The sequence below is a fragment of the Sinocyclocheilus rhinocerous genome, unplaced genomic scaffold (assembly GCF_001515625.1).
Source record: "Sinocyclocheilus rhinocerous isolate Xijiao unplaced genomic scaffold, SAMN03320098_v1.1 scaffold752, whole genome shotgun sequence".
Taxonomy (NCBI): domain Eukaryota; kingdom Metazoa; phylum Chordata; class Actinopteri; order Cypriniformes; family Cyprinidae; genus Sinocyclocheilus; species Sinocyclocheilus rhinocerous.
This window is the reverse complement of record NW_015639777.1, coordinates 1783137-1796985: the sequence shown is the minus strand read 5'-3', so window position 1 is coordinate 1796985 and position 13849 is coordinate 1783137. Positions and strand designations below refer to the sequence as shown.

General features: G+C 37.5%; 1 pseudogene; it reads left to right on the top strand.

Annotated features, from left to right (window-relative positions):
* Nucleotides 1–13849, top strand: part of LOC107751905 (carboxypeptidase Q-like) — a 68100-nt pseudogene that overhangs the window by 29176 nt on the left and 25075 nt on the right.

The window sequence follows — 13849 nt, the reverse complement described above, 5'->3', positions numbered from 1 at the left end:
CTACTTTTTTTGCTTTGTCCTCTTCCATTTCATGATGATTTGAGTTACAACAAAGTCTTCTGAAGGTGGTTTGTGAATGGTTTACTGACTAGTGGAAGAGCATGCATGCTGTTCATTTCACAGCGAGTTATTCCCCTCATCTGCTCTCTAACGCTTGCTCATTCGCTTACCACACGTTCTTTAAAACCACTTAACAGCCATTCCGCGATCGATCGCCTTCAAAACAGTCCGAAACTACAAATCCCAAACACTACACACACAGCTTGCAGAGCTATCCCGGATCCGGATGCGGTGTCTGCCCCCTCGCCCACCCTTCCCCCGCTGTTGACCCAGAGGTGTCAAATTTCACAGCTCTGACTGGCCCGCTGAGCGAGAGTGTCATGTAACCTGACCTATTGCAGTCCACAGCCAAGCACAGAGTTGTAAGAGATAAGACCTATTGGCCGTTAGCGCGTATGATTTGGAGAGCACGTCTATGGCAGAAAGTGCGTCTATTTTTTCTGGTGCGCATCTGGACAACACACTATATATCTCACCTATGGAAGCACGCAGAAACGTGAAAATGGTCTTGTTTGAAAGAAGAGATCCTAATCTAAAAGATAATATAGAGTATATAGATATTTGTGGCTGTTTGCGGCTGACTGAAGCAGTGCTACGAGTAGGAATGTAACCCATACGAAAATTTGCTTAGAGGTGAGAAATTTCACATCGCGATTCTATTGAAGATCATTCGATCTGTGATTGTCACACAATGAAATAATCTACATAGTCAAATTTCCGAGAATGAGAGCTTTCTTGTGATATATGACTTGACTGTTTTGTGATTTGTAAAGAAGACACTCCAAGCTTTCAAATGAACCCATATATGGGCTGATACCATATAAGGAAGGCTATGTAAATGAAGCATATTTTGGACCCGTATCCGGGTCCGCAGAGTTTAAGTGGTAAACCACTCTCTGGTTTTGCGCTAAATGCTACACTCTTTTCAATACACACAATAATGGAGTTCCAGGAAGTGGTGGGGGTGGAGAGAGTGAATGAGGGACAGTTTGTGTAACCTCTGTCTTTCTGTCAGTCTGTCCGCAGGCGTATTTATGACGACTTCCCCGTTACACAATTCCCTTTCTGTAAACATACAGTGTCAATAAATTAGGGAATATAAGAACATCTCCTGTATTTAAAATGTTTTTGGACTTGAAATATGTTTTTTTTTCAACCAGAATCATATTGGAAGTGTGTCCAAATGAGATGTCCAGTGTAGATAAACGTATGTTACATGTCTGTATGATGGCAGGCTGGTCAGAATATGCACATTTTTGTTTATCGAAAGCATTTTTGTTGTGGTGGACCAGAAAACATTTCTACTTTATTTTTTATTTTTTAGTTGCTGTAATCATTTAGTTTTTACCATATGTTGAAAGTTTTGATGTGTTTTATGGCATTCCTAGGTATTTGGAAGGAAAACCTTATTCTGTAAGACCCCTATTAACCTCTATAGTTACACGTTTCAGAAAAGCAGATGGAACTGCATATTTTTCAGTCTCTCTCTCTCTCTTTCACATAAAATACTGTATATAAAATATAAAATACTATTATAACTTTTACAATAGCATTAAGACATTAAAGAATAGTACACTCAAAAATGAAAATTCATAAACTCTTATAAAATTCATAAAAACTTTTTTGACATTTTGAGTCTCAGTATTTTTTTTTGTCCCCCACCCCCACCAAAACCAAATGGACATCAATGGTAACCAAAACAGTTTGTTTACCAACATTCTTAAAAATAAGAAAGTCATACAGGTTTGGAACGAGTGTAAGTAAATGATGATATCATTTTCATTTTTTGGTGAACAATCTCTTTAACAAACAAGATATATGATATGATGATTTCACTGAAAATATCAAGCTGAGGCTACATTTTATTTGATTAGCATGTGTTTTCATTTTCATTTACACATCTTGATTGTTCAGCTAGTTATAGGTTTTGGCCCCTGTCTGGTCCAGATTTACTGCAGGATATTGAATATGTGTTTCAGTATGACTCCCCTTGGATTGCGGGCTCATTAGGCTCAAGTCATCCTCTCCCTGTGCACTCTCTTATTTTCACTTACTCATTCATATTTCAGTGCCTCGTAATTAATAGCCTCATCCTATCAGAGCTCATTAACGGTGACATGATAGTGTTTAATTATGAGGTCAGTCAGCCCTTACATTCCACCCTGTCACATAGTTATTAGGAAGTTAAGTTTAATCTGGAGACAGATCTCTCTTTGTCTCAGTACTCGCCACTAAATCCCTCTTTTTTTGTCTATTCCTGGGTCTTCTTCTTTTTTCTTTTTCTCAAGTGTTTGGCTGGCTAGCATGGTTACACTGTCAGTATTATTACACTAGTTAGTCTGAAATATATTCAAAACCAAAACTGCAATTAGAAAAATATTTGCATTTTTTTATGCACAAAAACATGTTTAGGTAAATCCATCAGCTCCATATTTGAGGACCACATCAAATTAGGCTGGTCCTCTTGCCAAACCAGTAATGTATGCAGTGCTGGCCTAACAACAGTCTCTGAAGAAATCTGGTTTACTTTTTGTTTGTTTGCATTTTGTACACTGAAAAAAAAAACCTGTTGGATTAACATCAAAAAAATATGTACATCGGTTGCACTTATTTTTATTATGTTCTCTCAACATAATTTATCTCGGTTTTTGTTACTTAACTTTAGTTCATACATATTACAAATGTACAGGAGACATGTTACAGACATAGCTCATTTGTTTGAAATGCATCTGTTAAAGTATAATATAAGCCCATATAAAAGCAAAATCCAAAACTAAAACGAACACTTCATTCCCCTCAACCCACGCCCCCAAAAAATTGCTTTACGTAATACAATGTTACACAATAAGAACAATAACAGCATAACTAATGTACTACAAAAAACATTTCTAGTTTTTTAGGAAGGACTTTCTTTGAAAGTGTGCTGATTTTAAAGCTCCACCATTTTGTTGCGTCGATTTTTTACCGCTACAAACTGTTGCAGCACGACGACAACGGTAACGACCGGTGTAGACACGGTTCAGTTTGTCATACTGACGCAAATTTTAAACTAGTCGACATACAAAGAAAAAGATTACACACATTTCGAAAACACAAACTATAATTAAATTTTCAGACGCGGCTAAAGCTAGTGTTAACGTTAGCTACCTTCAGCATTAGCACAAACATAACTTTTAAAACAATGTTGTTTGATATGACGAGTACATAAAACCTGAGCGAAAATGTGCACATTCAAATACTGAATGCCTACTCTAAACTGAATTTTATTTTCAAGTTTTAATTACCTCAGTGTAGAGCTCAGATCCCATCCACAGCGAGAGGCAAAATGGCGATGGGCGCGAATTGGTTTCCTTCGAAAAGGGGCGGGGTTTCTGAAGAAAACATAACTACTTAATTTAGCTTCAACATGATTAATTCTATATGGTTGAACATAAATATGCATTTCGCATTTCTTACACGATTAAAATATGTTTAGATGAGAAGCATAAATTAATCATGTAAGAAATGCGAAATGCATATTTAAAAATTCAACAACCTCCCCATTGCCATTTTTTCAGTGTACTTGAAAGAAGTGGAAATAGCTTCTGTTTGTGAGCTGGCTTTGAAGAGAATTACAGAAATTACCAGAAGTTACACCAGACATTTTGTGCATTGACAAAGCTTTTACATGTTCTTGATGCTGTGTAATACTGGAAATTGTCATTTCATGTTACCAAAGAGTGTTTTCTTGCAGGAATTCACTCAATGATTAAAAAATCTTTATTTACACATTATTTACTCAAAATGTTATTTGATCTGTTTTATTCATTATTATTTATCCTCATGTTATTATTTATTCTATTCAGAAGTTTGGGGTTGGTAATATTTTTATGTTTTTGAAAGAAATCTCTTATTAAAAGTATCAAAAGGCTGCATTTATTTGATCAAAAATACATTAAGAACAGTATTATATCCTTTCCTATTTCCTATTTTAATAGATTTTAAAATGTAATTTATTCCTGTGATGCTAGAGCTGAATTTTCAGCAGCCCTTGCTCCATCCTTCAGTGTCACTTGATTCTTCGGAAATCATTATGCTCATATATCAATATGCTGATTTGGTGCTCAAGAAACATTTATTTTTATTATCAAGGGAGAAAGTAAGTTGTGCTGCTTAATATATATGGTGAAAAGAACAGCATTTATTTGAAATAAAAATTTTTTTTAACAATATACTTTACTGTCATTTACTGTTTGCAAACATTTGAATGGTATTGTATTTTTTTACTTTTACAGGCCATTTTGACAAACGTGAATGACATTTTGCTTTTTTTTGAAGATTACATTTTGAAGATTATTGTTGAATAATAACTTGAATGTCTCTTTTTTTCTCATATATCCTTTCCTATTTCCTATTTTAATAGATTTTAAAATGTAATTTATTCCTGTGATGCTAGAGCTGAATTTTCAGCAGCCCTTGCTCCATCCTTCAGTGTCACTTGATTCTTCGGAAATCATTATGCTCATATATCAATATGCTGATTTGGTGCTCAAGAAACATTTATTTTTATTATCAAGGGAGAAAGTAAGTTGTGCTGCTTAATATATATGGTGAAAAGAACAGCATTTATTTGAAATAAATTTTTTTTTTAACAATATACTTTACTGTCATTTACTGTTTGCAAACATTTGAATGGTATTGTATTTTTTACTTTTACAGGCCATTTTGACAAACGTGAATGACATTTTGCTTTTTTTTGAAGATTACATTTTGAAGATTATTGTTGAATAATAACTTGAATGTCTCTTTTTTTCTCACTCAAAGTCCTTAGTAGACTTGAGAAATAGTGCAAAAGTCATTTTGTCTACCTTAATGGTGCTCTTTGTCCTTTTCGATGGAGGACTTTCAAAAAGGACCCATCGAAAAGGACAAAGAGCACCATTAAAGTACACAAAATGACTTTCTCGAGTCTACTAAGGACTTTGAGTGAGAAAAAAAGAGACATTCAAGTTATTATTCAACAATAATCTTCAAAATGTAATATTCAAAAAAGCAAAATGTCATTCACGTTTGTCAAAATGGCCTGTAATGGCCGGTTATTTCCGAAATGTTCATGATTTTTTAAAGCATTCAGGATGTTTATTGCCATCAAATTTGACCAGCCCATGGAGGTTATTGTATGAACGGCAGATTGATAGTATAAAACAAAATTGGAGAGCGTTATTTGTAAGTTATATTCCTAAAGTTTATGCAGCTCTGCCGAAAGTGAATGTAAAGTGGTAGAAGATGCTCTCAATGGAGTAGAAAGATATTTTTAGCTAGTGTTAGAACTATGGGAGGTGAGAGGAGGATGTTTAGAGTTTAAATCTAATCTAGAGCATCAGTTTAAAGGCTTTCACTGTGGCCTGTGTTTGACAAGATCCATTTAGACTGACAGTCAACATCTGGAAAAGGTTGCCTTTTTTCCCTATACAGTGTGTCATGTAAACCCTTTTTATACATGAATAAACAATTGTGTAACTTTATATAAAAAAGGAAACAATGCAGAGAAAATATGTTATTAAATATTTATTTTACTATTCATTTGTATGCTTTTTGCTCTCGATCTCTTTAAGGTGGTGCTGCTCAGTGGTCACCTGGACAGCTGGGACATGGGCCAGGGCGCTATGGATGATGGAGGCGGGGTCACCATTTCCTGGGAAGCACTTTCTTTGATCAGAGACTTAGGTGAGACCTGTGATGATGGTAACATTTTGAGAACCTCTCTCTCTCCATCACATGACTAAATATTTAGTTATATACAGCTGCCAGTGATTGAGATATGCACATGAGAAAAGTTATAGGGCCATTCTCTGTCATATCAACCCAATCTCAGAAGGTTACCAGGCTAAAGTGTTTGATTCTGTTAATTTTTTTATTCTGAAGAAAGGCAAACACAAACAGGGATTAAAGCCAAAACATTAAATGTCATGGATGAATATTTACTGAGTTATCCACTATTTTGTAAAGTGGGGTGAAAATGACAATTTTCACTTGAGATTTGAGCCAAATTACAGGGGAGAAAATGACTTTATAAAGATGGCAGCATCATTATGTTATTTTTTCACTGAGATGAGTAGGTATATTAGTAAACTCTGTTGACTTTAGCAATCCTTGTTGCATTATGTTCAAAAATGGGCACATGGGAAAATGGGCACTTTTTGCATTTTTTGCAAGAGTTTGCATGACTGTGTCTCAACATGATTTTAGATTCTGATTCGTAACAGACTTTTCTTTTGGTATCTTCATTTTTAAGGTTATATGGTAGGGTCTCAGAGATATGGGGATCTCAATGGGTCTCCATGTGCAAATTGTTGAATTTTACCCATTTTCAATGGTCGAAAACTAAATGTGGGTCACTGTGCGTATATCTGGCTTTCTTCTTTATTCATGTATTTGATGTCTTTTGATGTCTTTCACCAGAACCTCTAGTTGTGTTGACATTTTTTAATTACTGTTTTTAAATCATTGTAAAAAGATTAGTGTTTGGAAAATGTTTATAGTTCAGACTGTATGCATATGGTTTTTTGGGCATGTGCAGTAACTTATTATTCTGTTATAATGGAGATTATTAAATTTCCTACTGAGTGTCAATATGCAATGTGGTGTGAGTCTCTTGGCCCCTCTCCTCTCTGTTGTTGCTTTATTGCAGAGGCAATACTTAGGGTTGTGCTCATTTGTATTTAACATCTTTCTCTTGGCAATGGGCCACAAACTCTGGCAAAGTAAAGCTATAATGGTGCACAATAACCACAGACAACATTATTCATTTCACTGCTGGTAGAGTAAGTATTCTCTACAACATTTTAAATGATCAACAACATTCAGTTCATTGAGTCCTTGGCTCTGTTTCTACTATGTATTTTTTTATTATTATTGCAACAGTGTAAGCTATTTACTCAGAATCCATAAATCTACTCGTTGCACCATGTTCTGGTCTATTACGTTCTCCCGGCCGCATCCTCTGCTGTGCCATTTGACTTGGACACACTGACCAGTTTTTCCCATGTAAACCTTGCAGTTTAGGAGATGGATGCACGTATGGACAGCTCTACCGTCTGAATCATCAAGAAAGCCCAACACAATTAAGCCCGAAATATCTCTCACAGATTCCGCTCTGCTGGAAGTACAGACAAGTTATCAAGTGCCCAGTATGCAACTGTCTGGATGGCCAGGATCATCTAGCATTGCCTTCCCAGATATGTCAGCATGCCGTCTCTGATGTGTCAACCTGACCTTACATATGCACTTTTATTTAAAAAATAAATGTAATCTTCTCTTGCCCCTTTCTGCTAAAGATCCGATTGGTGAAAGCGACTAACCTTGGTCTTAGCCACTGAGGCAATATTACAGTGTCTGCATTATGAAAATGTATTCTGAAATATTATGTGGTTGGCTCATACTGTCGATTGCTTGGGTCCCCAGGGCTGCGTCCCAAAAGAACACTGAGGACGGTGCTGTGGTCCGCAGAGGAGCCAGGCGGGGTGGGAGCTGCTCAGTACTTCCAACAGCATAAAGTACACTTCCTTATCATACTAACACTATTATGTTCTGTTGGATGATTTAGAACAAGTGTGTCAAACATGCAAACCGTGGGAAGATTTGAAGAAGAAAAAAAGTTAATGTAATTATGTTAATTAAGTTCATTTATATATATAGGAATGCTTATTCATAATGTTCTATTTTCAGCTGCAGCAGGACAGATAAACTCAAATTTTAATTTGTTGTGTTGCAAGTAGTTCACAACTTACAGCTGAAAAACCACTGATTTAATTACATGTGAAGAAAAGTAATAAGTAATAAATGAGTGAATCTTTTCCATGGTTCCACTGAATAATTGTTCGAAATTAAAAGAATCGTTAAATGCATTGCATTAATATTCATTTGATTTATTTGATTGAAATCAGTTTTACAATTCATTTTCCTTTTTTATGTCTAAGTTTGTTAACGGTCGCTTTCAGATGGATTATTGTTAGTTAGTTAGTTAGTTAGTAGTTAGTTAGTTGTCCAGCCAAGAGCAGTAAGTGGTTTTCCTTTTTGTCAGTGTAATTACCAAATTAGTGACGTAACGTGACACTTATTTTTGTTGTCATCTGTTCACAATTTGAGTTGAATTACTGAAATAAATGAACTTTTCCACGACATTCTAATTTATTGAGATGCACCTGTACATAAAGACATTAACAATGCCATTTATGCACACAGTGACCTGAATACTGAATACACACAGTGACCATAGAATCTCTTCTATCAATAGCATGTTTTTCATTTCTGAATTAAATTCACCTTGATATATATATTTTTTTCTGACATTTAAGTAAAAATGTCAGGGTGACACAACTGTCCTGAAATTATAATGTAGAAATAAACCTCATTAAAGAATGAAATTATTGAAAAGAATACCTTATTAAGTAGTTAATAATAATAATAATAATATAAAAACTTGGAACCAACATGCAGAAACATTCAGGAAAAAAAAGATATCATAGAGAGGACCCCTGCAGATCTTCATGATGATGTGTCAAGGTCAATAAGTCTTTCAAAACATCAAATAATTTGACCTTTTCTATGACAAGTTGAGGTTATATCAGGCTATGCCAGGCTAGGCCATGTGGTGTAACTCCCAGCTCTGTTCATTATGAAAGAGCATTTTAAAAATCTTCTATCAAAGAATTGAAAGGAATTTTTCTTTTATCCCGAAAGCACACAGTATACCCTCACAATTAGTTCTGTTTAGAATTATTTAATGGCTAATTTAGCTGTCTTGGGTTATGGCATCTGACAAAAAGGTTTTACTAGGTTTGAGTGGTTTCTGTTTTAATGGTGAGAGTACACTTTTAAGAAAAATGGTTCTAAACAGTACCAGAAAAGGGTTCTTCAGCTTGTAACAATAGCAGGACCCTTTTTGGTGCTAAATAGAACCCTTTTTATAGGGTTCCATAAAGAACCATGCTTTGAAAGTGATATATAGAACCTTAATGGTGCTGTAAATAACCTTTTTAATTATAGTTTATTTTCATTAATAATAGTATATTAGTATATTTATATCATTAATATTAGTTGTATTAATGTTATTTGAATAAATTATTTATTACTATTGTTATTTTACCCCTCTATCTGCCTGGTCTTATAATATCTTATAGCTTCAGTTAAGGTTTTCATAAAAACAACAACAACAACAACATGTTGTGTTAATTAGGTATTTTTATTTTATTTAATGACATGTGAAATTGCAGCAAAAATGACAGTGATCTAACAACCGTTATTAGCAGAATACAGTAATAAATGACAATTGACACTGAACATAAATAAATACTTAAAGAAGTAAAACAAAAATAGAAACATAAAATAGTATAATGAAGAGTTCTAGTGAAATACAGTATTTTGGTGTGATTGAGTGGCAGTTTTTCTCCGCAGATGACGAGGTTGTGGGACGTGATGCATCTGAAATACACAACTGAGTTTAGAATTGTCCATTTGTTTATGTAAAAACAATAATGTCTATGAAGGCCAAAAGCAAAAATGGACAGAATGTGAGCCCTTCACAATGTTAAAATAAATAACATTTATATAAAGTCATGGTATAGATTTAATGTTTTTTTGTGACTAGGTATGTTTATGCATAAACCCAAGTAATAATTACATTACATTACATTTACATTTGATCATTTAGCAGACACTTTTATCCAAAGCGACTTACAAATGAGGGTAATAGAAACAATCAACACGAAAAAAGAGCAACAATATATATAAGTGTTGTGACAAGTCCCGGTTAGTCTACCGCAGTACACATAGCAAGGTTTTTTATTTATTTATTTTTTAATAATAAATAAACAGAATAAAAAGTAAATAGAAAAGAAATAGAATAGACAGAGATAGTGTTAGAGGGTCAATTATTCTTTTTTTATATAATAATTAAAAAGAAAACAAGTAGATAGAATAGAGAGTTCTAGTGTTTAATTAAATAAAAAAAATTCTAACAGTATGTATTAAATTCAATGTCTCTGTTACTTAATTAGTGGAGAAGAGGAGAGAAGTATCCTCAGCTGAACAGAGCTGCTCACACTTACATATGACCAAAAAACTAAAAAGAGATAATAACATGTTTGTTTGGAAACCAGTTACAATTTTAAAGTTACATTTGTACTTAAATTAAAGAGTGAAATAATTTACCTGTTTAGAGTGTGTTGACAGTCTGTAGTAGGATCACTGGGCTCCAGAAAATCAGTAATGAGGAGCTTTGACAGTTACAGATTTAACAAACAAAAAGGGCGAGAATAAAGAACCCTAAACTCTAACACAAAGAACCATTTCAGCATAAAAGGGTTCTTCAGGATGCTATGGTTCTAAATAGAACCGTTACTACATATAAAGAACCTTTAAAGAACCATCTTTTTTTAGAGTGTACTAGATCCTAATTGTAGCAGGAGGAGCAAATTGGCTGAAATTTCCCACACAAACCCAAGTGCTGTGGCACCCATCCATCTATCTTTTATTTCTGTCAATAATGTTTTACTTGGACTCTTCTGGTTTTGGACTGAACAATGCAATAAACTGTATTTTTCAGGTCTGTGTGCTGTAAAGTGATACTTTATGGTATGGAATAATTTAGCCAGCAGTTGGACTTGAATCTCCATTGTATCTGCGCACTGTCATGGGATTTCGTTTTTACTTTATCAGGTTGGCTTCTGATCAGAGAGTGGTGGTTTCAGGCCAAGCAGGCAGGATTCAAATGCTGCGTTTTGGCCACTGACCCAACTTTTTACTGCATTACATCCAATTATGTAGCTATAGTAGGTAGAACTATGGATGACTGGCAATTCACAGTTGAGAATGAAATCAACCATCATTTAACAAAAAAAATAAAACTTCTAGGACTTCAAGGTTACTTATGTAACTTCCGTTCCCTGAAGGAGGGACGAATGGGTTAGTAGTGACGAATGGGATCTTGGCTGTGAGCCCCAATCACCTTCGAGTGGTAACAAAACAAGCCAATGCACATTGGTGAGTGAGATTTGCATCGCAAACCACTCCCCACACAGCGGGTATATAAGGAACATGCAATCGTACACTCTGCTTAGTGGTGGTCACAGGGACTGTGGCGACAGGAGTTAATGTCTCCGTTCCCTCCTTCAGGGAACAGGGGTTACATTAGTAACCTAGATGTTCCCTATCCCTATCGTTTGATGTTAACGTCAGTGACTGATAAATGGGATCCCTAAGAAAAACGCCACAATCAATGCGCCTTCCAGCACCCCGTGAAAGCCGCCTGATCCCCCCACACCTGTTGGGGCAGAGAAGGACAGGGCTTACTAGGAGAATGTCGATCACTGCTGTTCCCTTACCCTATCAGTGAGACTATTGGATAAAACTGGGAAAATGCACCTTTTCTAGATGGAAAGGAATGCTACGGACACCACATCCTGCCAACAGGGAGGTAACGTGAAGATTAATTTATGGACTGACCAATAGGGCAGTGCTACACATGAACGTCTCTGAGGTACATCCTGCCTCGACAGGGATGGAGTCAATACCACACAGAGACGGCAGAGGAACATGGGGGCCTGACAGAGAAAGAAACAGGCTCGCCAACAGGGAAGCAGTACCGTGGAAAATACACACATGGGATCACCTGAAGGGAATCACAACATATGGGCACCTTGTCTAGCACAGGGGTTGACCAACCGGGCATACACATGAGTGCTTGACCTGGCATCAGACTCCTTCGCAGCGTCCAACTACCTGAGGGTGCTAGAGGAACTCCATCCAGAGTTTGCCAGTGGGGGACTCATCTGGGGAGCAAGATAAGCACTCGTATCCCATCCCCATCCTTGGAGGGGAATGGCGCTGCAAGCGAGACACCTAACGGGACCCCTCCTCTACTAGTTACTTGTAGTCAGTACACGGGAGGTAACCGGCCCTTCACGGAGATTATAAAACCTTGCAAACGTGTTAGGTGTTGTCCAGCCCGCAACTCTACAGATGTCTGCTAGAGCAAGGTTATTTTCGTAAACGAAAACTAAAACTAAGACGAAAACGATTGATGAAAAAACAATTTCATAAACTGAAATAAAATAAAAATGACAAAATAATTGAAAAACTAAACCGACCCGGCCTGCGAGGGGCGATGGGGGTATGTGACGAGTGGGGGTGGGGCCGAGAGCCGTGGGAACGGAGCGAGGTCGGTGGAGTAAATGCTAATGCGCGGCACCTGCGCCACTCGTCTGTCTCGAGTCTCACGGAGGAGTTTCGGAAGGATAAAAGGGAGGAGTGACGAGAGAGGACCAGGCCTGGAGTTTATTTTGTGTTTTGTGTGCGGCAGTCGTCCGCGAGGGGCTGCCGCTTTACTTTCATTTTGTGTTTGTTTATTTTATTAAAGTTTTAAATGTTCGCTGGTTCACGCCTCCTTCTTCCCGACCTACGAACGTTTGTTACAATGACATTAAGCACAACTTGTGTCAATTAAACTAATAAAAACTAAACTGAATTGTATAGCAAATTTGAAAACGATATTAAAATAAAACTAATTTAAAAATTCAAAACTATAATAACCTTGTGCTAGAGAGGTGCCGTGCGCCAACGCCCAGGAGGAGGCAACACTCTGAGTGGAGTGAGCTCTCACCCCAAGGGGGCAAGGCTTGCCTTGGGACTGGTACACCAAGACGATGGGATCTACTATCCAGTGGGCCAACCTCTGCTTGGAGACAGCCTTTCCCTTCTGCTGGCCTCCAAAGCAAACAAAGAGCTGTTCTGAGGTTCTAAAGCTCTGCGTGCAGTCCACGTACAAATGCAGAGCACGAACGGGACACAGCAAAGCAAGGGTTGGGTCTGCCTCCTCCAGCGGCAGCGCTTGCAAGTTCCCCACCTGGTCCGTGAAGGAAGTGGTGGGAACTTTGGGCACGTATCCAGGCAGAGGTCCCAGGATTATGTGAGAGTTAGCCGGCCTGAATTCCAGGCACATTTTGTTGACCGAAAATGCTTGCAGGTCCCCAACCCTCTTGATGGAAGTGAACACAGTCAGGAGCGGTGTTTTAAGAGACAGGATCTTAATCTCCACTGACTGCAAAGGCTCAAAGGGTGCTCTCTGTACGGCCGTTAAGACTACAGAGAGGTCCCAAGAGGGAATAAGGTGAGGACGAGGAGGATTTAATCTCCTTGTGCCTCTCAGGAACCTGATGACCAGGTCGTGCTTTCCCACAGACTTACCGTCTACTACTACGTGATGTGTGGTGATAGCTGCAACATACACTTTCAGAGTGGAGGGAGACAGCCTTCACTCCAACCCCTTTTGCTGGAAAGAAAGGATGACTTTGATCAGGCATCTACAGGGCTCTTCTCGGTGAGAAGAACACCAATTAACAAAGAGGCTTCACTTCAAAGTGTAGAAGGTCTTTCCTCAGGGGAATCCGCCAGGGAGGGGCTGTACCGAGGAACATCAGTTCTGAGAACCAGGTCCGGGTGGGCCAGTATGGTGCAACCATCAAGACCTGTTCCTCATCTTACCTGACCTTGCACAGAGTCTGTGTGAGCAGGCACACTGGGGGAAGCACATATTTGTGAAGACCCCAGGGCCAGCTGTGGGCCAATGTGTCCATGCCGAGGGTCCCCTCGGCCAGGGACTAAAACAATTGGCAATGTGACACAGGGCCGTTTCTAGCCAATTTAACGCCCTAGGCGAAATCCCTATTAACCTACACACACACACACAAATTTTATACGTATATATATATATATATATATATATATAATCGTTAAACTTAATGCTACAAAA